Source organism: Eleutherodactylus coqui, chromosome 5 (assembly GCF_035609145.1).
Source record: "Eleutherodactylus coqui strain aEleCoq1 chromosome 5, aEleCoq1.hap1, whole genome shotgun sequence".
Taxonomy (NCBI): domain Eukaryota; kingdom Metazoa; phylum Chordata; class Amphibia; order Anura; family Eleutherodactylidae; genus Eleutherodactylus; species Eleutherodactylus coqui.
In genome coordinates this window covers 41085281-41094993 of record NC_089841.1, presented here as the reverse complement: position 1 = coordinate 41094993, position 9713 = coordinate 41085281, and the positions used below count along the sequence as shown (strand labels likewise).

General features: G+C 56.7%; 47 pseudogenes; all 47 read left to right on the top strand.

Moving 5' to 3' along the window:
* The first annotated feature begins 20 nt into the window (after positions 1-20).
* On the top strand, positions 21-139 carry LOC136630864 (5S ribosomal RNA; annotated as a pseudogene).
* An 80-nt stretch (positions 140-219) lies between these two features.
* LOC136629705 (5S ribosomal RNA) lies at positions 220-338 on the top strand (annotated as a pseudogene).
* Positions 339-418: 80 nt separating this feature from the next.
* Positions 419-537, top strand: LOC136630873 (5S ribosomal RNA; annotated as a pseudogene).
* Positions 538-617: 80 nt separating this feature from the next.
* LOC136630079 (5S ribosomal RNA) lies at positions 618-736 on the top strand (annotated as a pseudogene).
* An 80-nt stretch (positions 737-816) lies between these two features.
* On the top strand, positions 817-935 carry LOC136630026 (5S ribosomal RNA; annotated as a pseudogene).
* Positions 936-1015: 80 nt separating this feature from the next.
* On the top strand, positions 1016-1134 carry LOC136630136 (5S ribosomal RNA; annotated as a pseudogene).
* Positions 1135-1214: 80 nt separating this feature from the next.
* On the top strand, positions 1215-1333 carry LOC136630025 (5S ribosomal RNA; annotated as a pseudogene).
* Positions 1334-1413: 80 nt separating this feature from the next.
* On the top strand, positions 1414-1532 carry LOC136630353 (5S ribosomal RNA; annotated as a pseudogene).
* Positions 1533-1612: 80 nt separating this feature from the next.
* LOC136629790 (5S ribosomal RNA) lies at positions 1613-1731 on the top strand (annotated as a pseudogene).
* Positions 1732-2010: 279 nt separating this feature from the next.
* On the top strand, positions 2011-2129 carry LOC136630928 (5S ribosomal RNA; annotated as a pseudogene).
* An 80-nt stretch (positions 2130-2209) lies between these two features.
* Positions 2210-2328, top strand: LOC136629703 (5S ribosomal RNA; annotated as a pseudogene).
* An 80-nt stretch (positions 2329-2408) lies between these two features.
* Positions 2409-2527, top strand: LOC136629702 (5S ribosomal RNA; annotated as a pseudogene).
* An 80-nt stretch (positions 2528-2607) lies between these two features.
* Positions 2608-2726, top strand: LOC136630924 (5S ribosomal RNA; annotated as a pseudogene).
* Positions 2727-2806: 80 nt separating this feature from the next.
* LOC136629701 (5S ribosomal RNA) lies at positions 2807-2925 on the top strand (annotated as a pseudogene).
* An 80-nt stretch (positions 2926-3005) lies between these two features.
* LOC136629700 (5S ribosomal RNA) lies at positions 3006-3124 on the top strand (annotated as a pseudogene).
* Positions 3125-3204: 80 nt separating this feature from the next.
* LOC136629699 (5S ribosomal RNA) lies at positions 3205-3323 on the top strand (annotated as a pseudogene).
* Positions 3324-3403: 80 nt separating this feature from the next.
* Positions 3404-3522, top strand: LOC136629979 (5S ribosomal RNA; annotated as a pseudogene).
* An 80-nt stretch (positions 3523-3602) lies between these two features.
* LOC136630434 (5S ribosomal RNA) lies at positions 3603-3721 on the top strand (annotated as a pseudogene).
* Positions 3722-3801: 80 nt separating this feature from the next.
* LOC136629723 (5S ribosomal RNA) lies at positions 3802-3920 on the top strand (annotated as a pseudogene).
* An 80-nt stretch (positions 3921-4000) lies between these two features.
* On the top strand, positions 4001-4119 carry LOC136630921 (5S ribosomal RNA; annotated as a pseudogene).
* Positions 4120-4199: 80 nt separating this feature from the next.
* LOC136630133 (5S ribosomal RNA) lies at positions 4200-4318 on the top strand (annotated as a pseudogene).
* An 80-nt stretch (positions 4319-4398) lies between these two features.
* Positions 4399-4517, top strand: LOC136629698 (5S ribosomal RNA; annotated as a pseudogene).
* Positions 4518-4597: 80 nt separating this feature from the next.
* Positions 4598-4716, top strand: LOC136630601 (5S ribosomal RNA; annotated as a pseudogene).
* Positions 4717-4796: 80 nt separating this feature from the next.
* LOC136629521 (5S ribosomal RNA) lies at positions 4797-4915 on the top strand (annotated as a pseudogene).
* Positions 4916-4995: 80 nt separating this feature from the next.
* On the top strand, positions 4996-5114 carry LOC136629866 (5S ribosomal RNA; annotated as a pseudogene).
* An 80-nt stretch (positions 5115-5194) lies between these two features.
* Positions 5195-5313, top strand: LOC136629696 (5S ribosomal RNA; annotated as a pseudogene).
* An 80-nt stretch (positions 5314-5393) lies between these two features.
* Positions 5394-5512, top strand: LOC136629695 (5S ribosomal RNA; annotated as a pseudogene).
* An 80-nt stretch (positions 5513-5592) lies between these two features.
* On the top strand, positions 5593-5711 carry LOC136629694 (5S ribosomal RNA; annotated as a pseudogene).
* Positions 5712-5791: 80 nt separating this feature from the next.
* Positions 5792-5910, top strand: LOC136630673 (5S ribosomal RNA; annotated as a pseudogene).
* Positions 5911-6189: 279 nt separating this feature from the next.
* LOC136629693 (5S ribosomal RNA) lies at positions 6190-6308 on the top strand (annotated as a pseudogene).
* Positions 6309-6388: 80 nt separating this feature from the next.
* LOC136630923 (5S ribosomal RNA) lies at positions 6389-6507 on the top strand (annotated as a pseudogene).
* Positions 6508-6587: 80 nt separating this feature from the next.
* On the top strand, positions 6588-6706 carry LOC136629692 (5S ribosomal RNA; annotated as a pseudogene).
* An 80-nt stretch (positions 6707-6786) lies between these two features.
* On the top strand, positions 6787-6905 carry LOC136630463 (5S ribosomal RNA; annotated as a pseudogene).
* An 80-nt stretch (positions 6906-6985) lies between these two features.
* LOC136630773 (5S ribosomal RNA) lies at positions 6986-7104 on the top strand (annotated as a pseudogene).
* An 80-nt stretch (positions 7105-7184) lies between these two features.
* On the top strand, positions 7185-7303 carry LOC136630433 (5S ribosomal RNA; annotated as a pseudogene).
* Positions 7304-7383: 80 nt separating this feature from the next.
* LOC136629722 (5S ribosomal RNA) lies at positions 7384-7502 on the top strand (annotated as a pseudogene).
* Positions 7503-7582: 80 nt separating this feature from the next.
* Positions 7583-7701, top strand: LOC136630919 (5S ribosomal RNA; annotated as a pseudogene).
* An 80-nt stretch (positions 7702-7781) lies between these two features.
* On the top strand, positions 7782-7900 carry LOC136630122 (5S ribosomal RNA; annotated as a pseudogene).
* An 80-nt stretch (positions 7901-7980) lies between these two features.
* On the top strand, positions 7981-8099 carry LOC136629691 (5S ribosomal RNA; annotated as a pseudogene).
* Positions 8100-8179: 80 nt separating this feature from the next.
* On the top strand, positions 8180-8298 carry LOC136629690 (5S ribosomal RNA; annotated as a pseudogene).
* Positions 8299-8378: 80 nt separating this feature from the next.
* LOC136630461 (5S ribosomal RNA) lies at positions 8379-8497 on the top strand (annotated as a pseudogene).
* Positions 8498-8577: 80 nt separating this feature from the next.
* On the top strand, positions 8578-8696 carry LOC136630772 (5S ribosomal RNA; annotated as a pseudogene).
* Positions 8697-8776: 80 nt separating this feature from the next.
* Positions 8777-8895, top strand: LOC136630432 (5S ribosomal RNA; annotated as a pseudogene).
* An 80-nt stretch (positions 8896-8975) lies between these two features.
* On the top strand, positions 8976-9094 carry LOC136630431 (5S ribosomal RNA; annotated as a pseudogene).
* Positions 9095-9174: 80 nt separating this feature from the next.
* On the top strand, positions 9175-9293 carry LOC136629719 (5S ribosomal RNA; annotated as a pseudogene).
* Positions 9294-9373: 80 nt separating this feature from the next.
* Positions 9374-9492, top strand: LOC136630918 (5S ribosomal RNA; annotated as a pseudogene).
* Positions 9493-9572: 80 nt separating this feature from the next.
* LOC136630110 (5S ribosomal RNA) lies at positions 9573-9691 on the top strand (annotated as a pseudogene).
* Positions 9692-9713: the final 22 nt, after the last annotated feature.

Here is a 9713-nt window from a genome sequence, read left to right as displayed (position 1 = left end):
ATAGGAAAGGAGGAGGAGCTGTCAACGGGCATTCTAAGCTGAATGTGCCTGCTCTTGTCAGATCGCGGCCGCCAGCCAGCTTGAGGCCTGGCAAGTACCAGTATGGGTGACCGGCTGGGAATCCCAGGTCCCGTCGACTTTTAAGGCCGTGAGTAGGTTTCTTTCCTTTTCGGAGGTGCGTTCGCACTGCAGAAAGCCCATAGGAAAGGAGGAGGAGCTGTCAACGGGCATTCTAAGCTGAATGTGCCTGCTCTCGTCAGATCGCGGCCGCCAGCCAGCTTGAGGCCTGGCAAGTACCAGTATGGGTGACCGGCTGGGAATCCCAGGTCCCGTTGACTTTTAAGGCCGTGAGTAGGTTTCTTTCCTTTTCGGAGGTGCGTTCGCACTGCAGAAAGCCCATAGGAAAGGAGGGGGAGCTGTCAACGGGCATTCTAAGCTGAATGTGCCTGCTCTCGTCAGATCGCGGCCGCCAGCCAGCTTGAGGCCTGGCAAGTACCAGTATGGGTGACCAGCTGGGAATCCCAGGTCCCGTTGACTTTTAAGGCCGTGAGTAGGTTTCTTTCCTTTTCGGAGGTGCGTTCGCACTGCAGAAAGCCCATAGGAAAGGAGGAGGAGCTGTCAACGGGCATTCTAAGCTGAATGTGCCTGCTCTCGTCAGATCGCGGCCGCCAGCCAGCTTGAGGCCTGGCAAGTACCAGTATGGGTGACCGGCTGGGAATCCTAGGTCCCGTTGACTTTTAAGGCCGTGAGTAGGTTTCTTTCCTTTTCGGAGGTGCGTTCGCACTGCAGAAAGCCCATAGGAAAGGAGGAGGAGCTGTCAACGGGCATTCTAAGCTGAATGTGCCTGCTCTCGTCAGATCGCGGCCGCCAGCCAGCTTGAGGCCTGGCAAGTACCAGTATGGGTGGCCGGCTGGGAATCCCAGGTCCCGTTGACTTTTAAGGCCATGAGTAGGTTTCTTTCCTTTTCGGAGGTGCGTTCGCACTGCAGAAAGCCCATAGGAAAGGAGGAGGAGCTGTCAACGGGCATTCTAAGCTGAACGTGCCTGCTCGCGTCAGATCGCGGCCGCCAGCCAGCTTGAGGCCTGGCAAGTACCAGTATGGGTGACCGGCTGGGAATCCCCGGTCCCGTTGACTTTTAAGGCCGTGAGTAGGTTTCTTTCCTTTTCGGAGGTGCGTTCGCACTGCAGAAAGCCCATAGGAAAGGAGGAGGAGCTGTCAACGGGCATTCTAAGCTGAATGTGCCTGCTCTCGTCAGATCGCGGCCGCCAGCCAGCTTGAGGCCTGGCAAGTACCAGTATGGGTGGCCGGCTGGGAATCCCAGGTCCCGTTGACTTTTAAGGCCGTGAGTAGGTTTCTTTCCTTTTCGGAGGTGCGTTCGCACTGCAGAAAGCCCATAGGAAAGGAGGAGGAGCTGTCAACGGGCATTCTAAGCTGAATGTGCCTGCTCTCGTCAGATCACGGCCGCCAGCCAGCTTGAGGCCTGGCAAGTACCAGTATGGGTGACCGGCTGGGAATCCCAGGTCCCGTTGACTTTTAAGGCCGTGAGTAGGTTTCTTTCCTTTTCGGAGGTGCGTTCGCACTGCAGAAAGCCCATAGGAAAGGGGGAGGAGCTGTCAACGGGCATTCTAAGCTGAATGTGCCTGCTCTCGTCAGATCGCGGCCGCCAGCCAGCTTGAGGCCTGGCAAGTACCAGTATGGGTGACCGGATGGGAATCCCAGGTCCCGTTGACTTTTAAGGCCGTGAGTAGGTTTCTTTCCTTTTCGGAGGTGCGTTCGCACTGCAGAAAGCCCATAGGAAAGGAGGAGGAGCTGTCAACGGGCATTCTAAGCTGAATGTGCCTGCTCTCGTCAGATCGCGGCCGCCAGCCAGCTTGAGGACTGGCAAGTACCAGTATTCGTGACCGGCTGGGAATCCCAGGTCCGGTTGACTTTTAAGGCCGTGAGTAGGTTTCTTTCCTTTTCGGAGCTGCGTTCGCACTGCAGAAAGCCCATAGGAAAGGAGGAGGAGCTGTCAACGGGCATTCTAAGCTGAATGTGCCTGCTCTCGTCAGATCGCGGCCGCCAGCCAGCTTGAGGCCTGGCAAGTACCAGTATGGGTGACCGGCTGGGAATCCCAGGTCCCGTTGACTTTTAAGGCCGTGAGTAGGTTTCTTTCCTTTTCGGAGGTGCGTTCGCACTGCAGAAAGCCCATAGGAAAGGGGGAGGAGCTGTCAACGGGCATTCTAAGCTGAATGTGCCTGCTCTCGTCAGATCGCGGCCGCCAGCCAGCTTGAGGCCTGGCAAGTACCAGTATGGGTGACCGGCTGGGAATCCCAGGTCCCGTTGACTTTTAAGGCCGTGAGTAGGTTTCTTTCCTTTTCGGAGGTGAGTTCGCACTGCAGAAAGCCCATAGGAAAGGAGGAGGAGCTGTCAACGGGCATTCTAAGCTGAATGTGCCTGCTCTCGTCAGATCGCGGCCGCCAGCCAGCTTGAGGCCTGGCAAGTACCAGTATGGGTGACCGGCTGGGAATCCCAGGTCCCGTTGACTTTTAAGGCCGTGAGTAGGTTTCTTTCCTTTTCGGAGGTGCGTTCGCACTGCAGAAAGCCCATAGGAAAGGAGGAGGAGCTGTCAACGGGCATTCTGAGCTGAATGTGCCCGCTCTCGTCAGATCGCGGCCGCCAGCCAGCTTGAGGCCTGGCAAGTACCAGTATGGGTTACCGGCTGGGAATCCCAGGTCCCGTTGACTTTTAAGGCCGTGAGTAGGTTTCTTTCCTTTTCGGAGGTACGTTCGCACTGCAGAAAGCCCATAGGAAAGGAGGAGGAGCTGTCAACGGGCATTCTAAGCTGAATGTGCCTGCTCTCGTCAGATCGCGGCCGCCAGCCAGCTTGAGGCCTGGCAAGTACCAGTATGGGTGACCGGCTGGGAATCCCAGGTCCCGTTGACTTTTAAGGCCGTGAGTAGGTTTCTTTCCTTTTCGGAGGTGCGTTCGCACTGCAGAAAGCCCATAGGAAAGGAGGAGGAGCTGTCAACGGGCATTCTAAGCTGAATGTGCCTGCTCTCGTCAGATCGCGGCCGCCAGCCAGCTTGAGGCCTGGCAAGTACCAGTATGGGTGACCGGCTGGGAATCCCAGGTCCCGTTGACTTTTAAGGCCGTGAGTTGGTTTCTTTCCTTTTCGGAGGTGAGTTCGCACTGCAGAAAGCCCATAGGAAAGGAGGAGGAGCTGTCAACGGGCATTCTAAGCTGAATGTGCCTGCTCTCGTCAGATCGCGGCCGCCAGCCAGCTTGAGGCCTGGCAAGTACCAGTATGGGTGACCGGCTGGGAATCCCAGGTCCCGTTGACTTTTAAGGCCGTGAGTAGGTTTCTTTCCTTTTCGGAGGTGCGTTCGCACTGCAGAAAGCCCATAGGAAAGGAGGAGGAGCTGTCAACGGGCATTCTAAGCTGAGTGTGCCTGCTCTCGTCAGATCGCGGCCGCCAGCCAGCTTGAGGCCTGGCAAGTACCAGTATGGGTGACCGGCTGGGAATCCCAGGTCCCGTTGACTTTTAAGGCCGTGAGTAGGTTTCTTTCCTTTTCGGAGGTGCGTTCGCACTGCAGAAAGCCCATAGGAAAGGAAGAGGAGCTGTCAACGGGCATTCTAAGCTGAATGTGCCTGCTCTCGTCAGATCGCGGCCGCCAGCCATCTTGAGGCCTGGCAAGTACCAGTATGGGTGACCGGCTGGGAATCCCAGGTCCCGTTGACTTTTAAGGCCGTGAGTAGGTTTCTTTCCTTTTCGGAGGTGCGTTCGCACTGCAGAAAGCCCATAGGAAAGGAGGAGGAGCTGTCAACGGGCATTCTAAGCTGAATGTGCCTGCTCTCGTCAGATCGCGGCCGCCAGCCAGCTTGAGGCCTGGCAAGTACCAGTATGGGTGACCGGCTGGGAATCCCTGGTCCCGTTGACTTTTAAGGCCGTGAGTAGGTTTCTTTCCTTTTCGGAGGTGCGTTCGCACTGCAGAAAGCCCATAGGAAAGGAGGAGGCGCTGTCAACGGGCATTCTAAGCTGAATGTGCCCGCTCTCGTCAGATCGCGGCCGCCAGCCAGCTTGAGGCTTGGCAAGTACCAGTATGGGTGACCGGCTGGGAATCCCAGGTCCCGTTGACTTTTAAGGCCTTGAGTAGGTTTCTTTCCTTTTCGGAGGTGCGTTCGCACTGCAGAAAGCCCATAGGAAAGGAGGCGGAGCTGTCAACGGGCATTCTAAGCTGTATGTGCCCGCTCTCGTCAGATCGCGGCCGCCAGCCAGCTTGAGGCCTGGCAAGTACCAGTATGGGTGACCGGCTGGGAATCCCAGGTCCCGTTGACTTTTAAGGCCGTGAGTAGGTTTCTTTCCTTTTCGGAGGTGCGTTCGCACTGCAGAAAGCCCATAGGAAAGGAGGAGGAGCTGTCAACGGGCATTCTAAGCTGAATGTGCCTGCTCTCGTCAGATCGCGGCCGCCAGCCAGCTTGAGGCCTGGCAAGTACCAGTATGGGTGACCGGCTGGGAATCCCAGGTCCCGTTGACTTTTAAGGCCGTGAGTAGGTTTCTTTCCTTTTCGGAGGTGAGTTCGCACTGCAGAAAGCCCATAGGAAAGAAGGAGGAGCTGTCAACGGGCATTCTAAGCTGAATGTGCCTGCTCTCGTAAGATCGCGGCCGCCAGCCAGCTTGAGGCCTGGCAAGTACCAGTATGGGTGACCGGCTGGGAATCCTAGGTCCCGTTGACTTTTAAGGCCGTGAGTAGGTTTCTTTCCTTTTCGGAGGTGCGTTCGCACTGCAGAAAGCCCATAGGAAAGGAGGAGGAGCTGTCAACGGGCATTCTAAGCTGAATGTGCCCGCTCTCGTCAGATCGCGGCCGCCAGCCAGCTTGAGGCCTGGCAAGTACCAGTATGGGTGACCGGCTGGGAATCCCAGGTCCCGTTGACTTTTAAGGCCGTGAGTAGGTTTCTTTCCTTTTCGGAGGTGCGTTCGCACGGCAGAAAGCCCATAGGAAAGGAGGAGGAGCTGTCAATGGGCATTCTAAGCTGAATGTGCCTGCTCTCGTCAGATCGCGGCCGCCAGCCAGCTTGAGGCCTGGCAAGTACCAGTATGGGTGACCGGCTGGGAATCCCAGGTCCCGTTGACTCTTAAAGCCGTGAGTAGGTTTCTTTCCTTTTCGGAGGTGCGTTCGCACTGCAGAAAGCCCATAGGAAAGGAGGAGGAGCTGTCAACGGGCATTCTAAGCTGAATGTGCCTGCTCTCGTCAGATCGCGGCCGCCAGCCAGCTTGAGGCCTGGCAAGTACCAGTATGGGTGACCGGCTGGGAATCCCAGGTCCCGTTGACTTTTAAGGCCGTGAGTAGGTTTCTTTCCTTTTCGGAGGTGCGTTCGCACTGCAGAAAGCCCATAGGAAAGGGGGAGGAGCTGTCAACGGGCATTCTAAGCTGAATGTGCCTGCTCTCGTCAGATCGCGGCCGCCAGCCAGCTTGAGGCCTGGCAAGTACCAGTATGGGTGACCGGCTGGGAATCCCAGGTCCCGTTGACTCTTAAGGCCGTGAGTAGGTTTCTTTCCTTTTCGGAGGTGCGTTCGCACTGCAGAAAGCCCATAGGAAAGGAGGAGGAGCTGTCAACGGGCATTCTAAGCTGAATGTGCCTGCTCTCGTCAGATCGCGGCCGCCAGCCAGCTTGAGGCCTGGCAAGTACCAGTATGGGTGACCGGCTGGGAATCCCAGGTCCCGTTGACTTTTAAGGCCGTGAGTAGGTTTCTTTCCTTTTCGGAGGTGCGTTCGCACTGCAGAAAGCCCATAGGAAAGGAGAATTAGCTGTTAACGGGCATTCTAAGCTGAATGTGCCTGCTCTCGTCAGATCGCGGCCGCCAGCCATCTTGAGGCCTGGCAAGTACCAGTATGGGTGACCGGCTGGGAATCCCAGGTCCCGTTGACTTTTAAGGCCGTGAGTAGGTTTCTTTCCTTTTCGGAGGTGCGTTCGCACTGCAGAAAGCCCATAGGAAAGGAGGAGGAGCTGTCAACGGGCATTCTAAGCTGAATGTGCCTGCTCTCGTCAGATCGCGGCCGCCAGCCAGCTTGAGGACTGGCAAGTACCAGTATTCGTGACCGGCTGGGAATCCCAGGTCCGGTTGACTTTTAAGGCCGTGAGTAGGTTTCTTTCCTTTTCGGAGCTGCGTTCGCACTGCAGAAAGCCCATAGGAAAGGAGGAGGAGCTGTCAACGGGCATTCTAAGCTGAATGTGCCTGCTCTCGTCAGATCGCGGCCGCCAGCCAGCTTGAGGCCTGGCAAGTACCAGTATGGGTGACCGGCTGGGAATCCCAGGTCCCGTTGACTTTTAAGGCCGTGAGTAGGTTTCTTTCCTTTTCGGAGGTGCGTTCGCACTGCAGAAAGCCCATAGGAAAGGAGGAGGAGCTGTCAACGGGCATTCTGAGCTGAATGTGCCCGCTCTCGTCAGATCGCGGCCGCCAGCCAGCTTGAGGCCTGGCAAGTACCAGTATGGGTTACCGGCTGGGAATCCCAGGTCCCGTTGACTTTTAAGGCCGTGAGTAGGTTTCTTTCCTTTTCGGAGGTGCGTTCGCACTGCAGAAAGCCCATAGGAAAGGAGGAGGAGCTGTCAACGGGCATTCTAAGCTGAATGTGCCTGCTCTCGTCAGATCGCGGCCGCCAGCCAGCTTGAGGCCTGGCAAGTACCAGTATGGGTGACCGGCTGGGAATCCCAGGTCCCGTTGACTTTTAAGGCCGTGAGTAGGTTTCTTTCCTTTTCGGAGGTGCGTTCGCACTGCAGAAAGCCCATAGGAAAGGAGGAGGAGCTGTCAACGGGCATTCTAAGCTGAATGTGCCTGCTCTTGTCAGATCGCGGCCGCCAGCCAGCTTGAGGCCTGGCAAGTACCAGTATGGGTGACCGGCTGGGAATCCCAGGTCCCGTTGACTTTTAAGGCCGTGAGTTGGTTTCTTTCCTTTTCGGAGGTGAGTTCGCACTGCAGAAAGCCCATAGGAAAGGAGGAGGAGCTGCCAACGGGCATTCTAAGCTGAATGTGCCTGCTCTCGTCAGATCGCGGCCGCCAGCCAGCTTGAGGCCTGGCAAGTACCAGTATGGGTGACCGGCTGGGAATCCCAGGTCCCGTTAACTTTTAAGGCCGTGAGTAGGTTTCTTTCCTTTTCGGAGGTGCGTTCGCACTGCAGAAAGCCCATAGGAAAGGAGGAGGAGCTGTCAACGGGCATTCTAAGCTGAATGTGCCTGCTCTCGTCAGATCGCGGCCGCCAGCCATCTTGAGGCCTGGCAAGTACCAGTATGGGTGACCGGCTGGGAATCCCAGGTCCCGTTGACTTTTAAGGCCGTGAGTAGGTTTCTTTCCTTTTCGGAGGTGCGTTCGCACTGCAGAAAGCCCATAGGAAAGGAGGAGGAGCTGTCAACGGGCATTCTAAGCTGAATGTGCCTGCTCTCGTCAGATCGCGGCCGCCAGCCAGCTTGAGGCCTGGCAAGTACCAGTATGGGTGACCGGCTGGGAATCCCTGGTCCCGTTGACTTTTAAGGCCGTGAGTAGGTTTCTTTCCTTTTCGGAGGTGCGTTCGCACTGCAGAAAGCCCATAGGAAAGGAGGAGGCGCTGTCAACGGGCATTCTAAGCTGAATGTGCCCGCTCTCGTCAGATCGCGGCCGCCAGCCAGCTTGAGGCTTGGCAAGTACCAGTATGGGTGACCGGCTGGGAATCCCAGGTCCCGTTGACTTTTAAGGCCTTGAGTAGGTTTCTTTCCTTTTCGGAGGTGCGTTCGCACTGCAGAAAGCCCATAGGAAAGGAGGCGGAGCTGTCAACGGGCATTCTAAGCTGTATGTGCCCGCTCTCGTCAGATCGCGGCCGCCAGCCAGCTTGAGGCCTGGCAAGTACCAGTATGGGTGACCGGCTGGGAATCCCAGGTCCCGTTGACTTTTAAGGCCGTGAGTAGGTTTCTTTCCTTTTCGGAGGTGCGTTCGCACTGCAGAAAGCCCATAGGAAAGGAGGGGGAGCTGTCAACGGGCATTCTAAGCTGAATGTGCCTGCTCTCGTCAGATCGCGGCCGCCAGCCAGCTTGAGGCCTGGCAAGTACCAGTATGGGTGACCGGCTGGGAATCCCAGGTCCCGTTGACTTTTAAGGCCGTGAGTAGGTTTCTTTCCTTTTCGGAGGTGAGTTCGCACTGCAGAAAGCCCATAGGAAAGAAGGAGGAGCTGTCAACGGGCATTCTAAGCTGAATGTGCCTGCTCTCGTCAGATCGCGGCCGCCAGCCAGCTTGAGGCCTGGCAAGTACCAGTATGGGTGACCGGCTGGGAATCCCAGGTCCCGTTGACTTTTAAGGCCGTGAGTAGGTTTCTTTCCTTTTCGGAGGTGCGTTCGCACTGCAGAAAGCCCATAGGAAAGGAGGAGGAGCTGTCAACGGGCATTCTAAGCTGAATGTGCCTGCTCTTGTCAGATCGCGGCCGCCAGCCAGCTTGAGGCCTGGCAAGTACCAGTATGGGTGACCGGCTGGGAATCCCAGGTCCCGTTGACTTTTAAGGCCGTGAGTTGGTTTCTTTCCTTTTCGGAGGTGAGTTCGCACTGCAGAAAGCCCATAGGAAAGGAGGAGGAGCTGCCAACGGGCATTCTAAGCTGAATGTGCCTGCTCTCGTCAGATCGCGGCCGCCAGCCAGCTTGAGGCCTGGCAAGTACCAGTATGGGTGACCGGCTGGGAATCCCAGGTCCCGTTAACTTTTAAGGCCGTGAGTAGGTTTCTTTCCTTTTCGGAGGTGCGTTCGCACTGCAGAAAGCCCATAGGAAAGGAGGAGGAGCTGTCAACGGGCATTCTAAGCTGAATGTGCCTGCTCTCGTCAGATCGCGGCCGCCAGCCATCTTGAGGCCTGGCAAGTACCAGTATGGGTGACCGGCTGGGAATCCCAGGTCCCGTTGACTTTTAAGGCCGTGAGTAGGTTTCTTTCCTTTTCGGAGGTGCGTTCGCACTGCAGAAAGCCCATAGGAAAGGAAGAGGAGCTGTCAACGGGCATTCTAAGCTGAATGTGCCTGCTCTCGTCAGATCGCGGCCGCCAGCCATCTTGAGGCCTGGCAAGTACCAGTATGGGTGACCGGCTGGGAATCCCAGGTCCCGTTGACTTTTAAGGCCGTGAGTAGGTTTCTTTCCTTTTCGGAGGTGCGTTCGCACTGCAGAAAGCCCATAGGAAAGGAGGAGGAGCTGTCAACGGGCATTCTAAGCTGAATGTGCCTGCTCTCGTCAGATCGCGGCCGCCAGCCAGCTTGAGGCCTGGCAAGTACCAGTATGGGTGACCGGCTGGGAATCCCTGGTCCCGTTGACTTTTAAGGCCGTGAGTAGGTTTCTTTCCTTTTCGGAGGTGCGTTCGCACTGCAGAAAGCCCATAGGAAAGGAGGAGGCGCTGTCAACGGGCATTCTAAGCTGAATGTGCCCGCTCTCGTCAGATCGCGGCCGCCAGCCAGCTTGAGGCTTGGCAAGTACCAGTATGGGTGACCGGCTGGGAATCCCAGGTCCCGTTGACTTTTAAGGCCTTGAGTAGGTTTCTTTCCTTTTCGGAGGTGCGTTCGCACTGCAGAAAGCCCATAGGAAAGGAGGCGGAGCTGTCAACGGGCATTCTAAGCTGTATGTGCCCGCTCTCGTCAGATCGCGGCCGCCAGCCAGCTTGAGGCCTGGCAAGTACCAGTATGGGTGACCGGCTGGGAATCCCAGGTCCCGTTGACTTTTAAGGCCGTGAGTAGGTTTC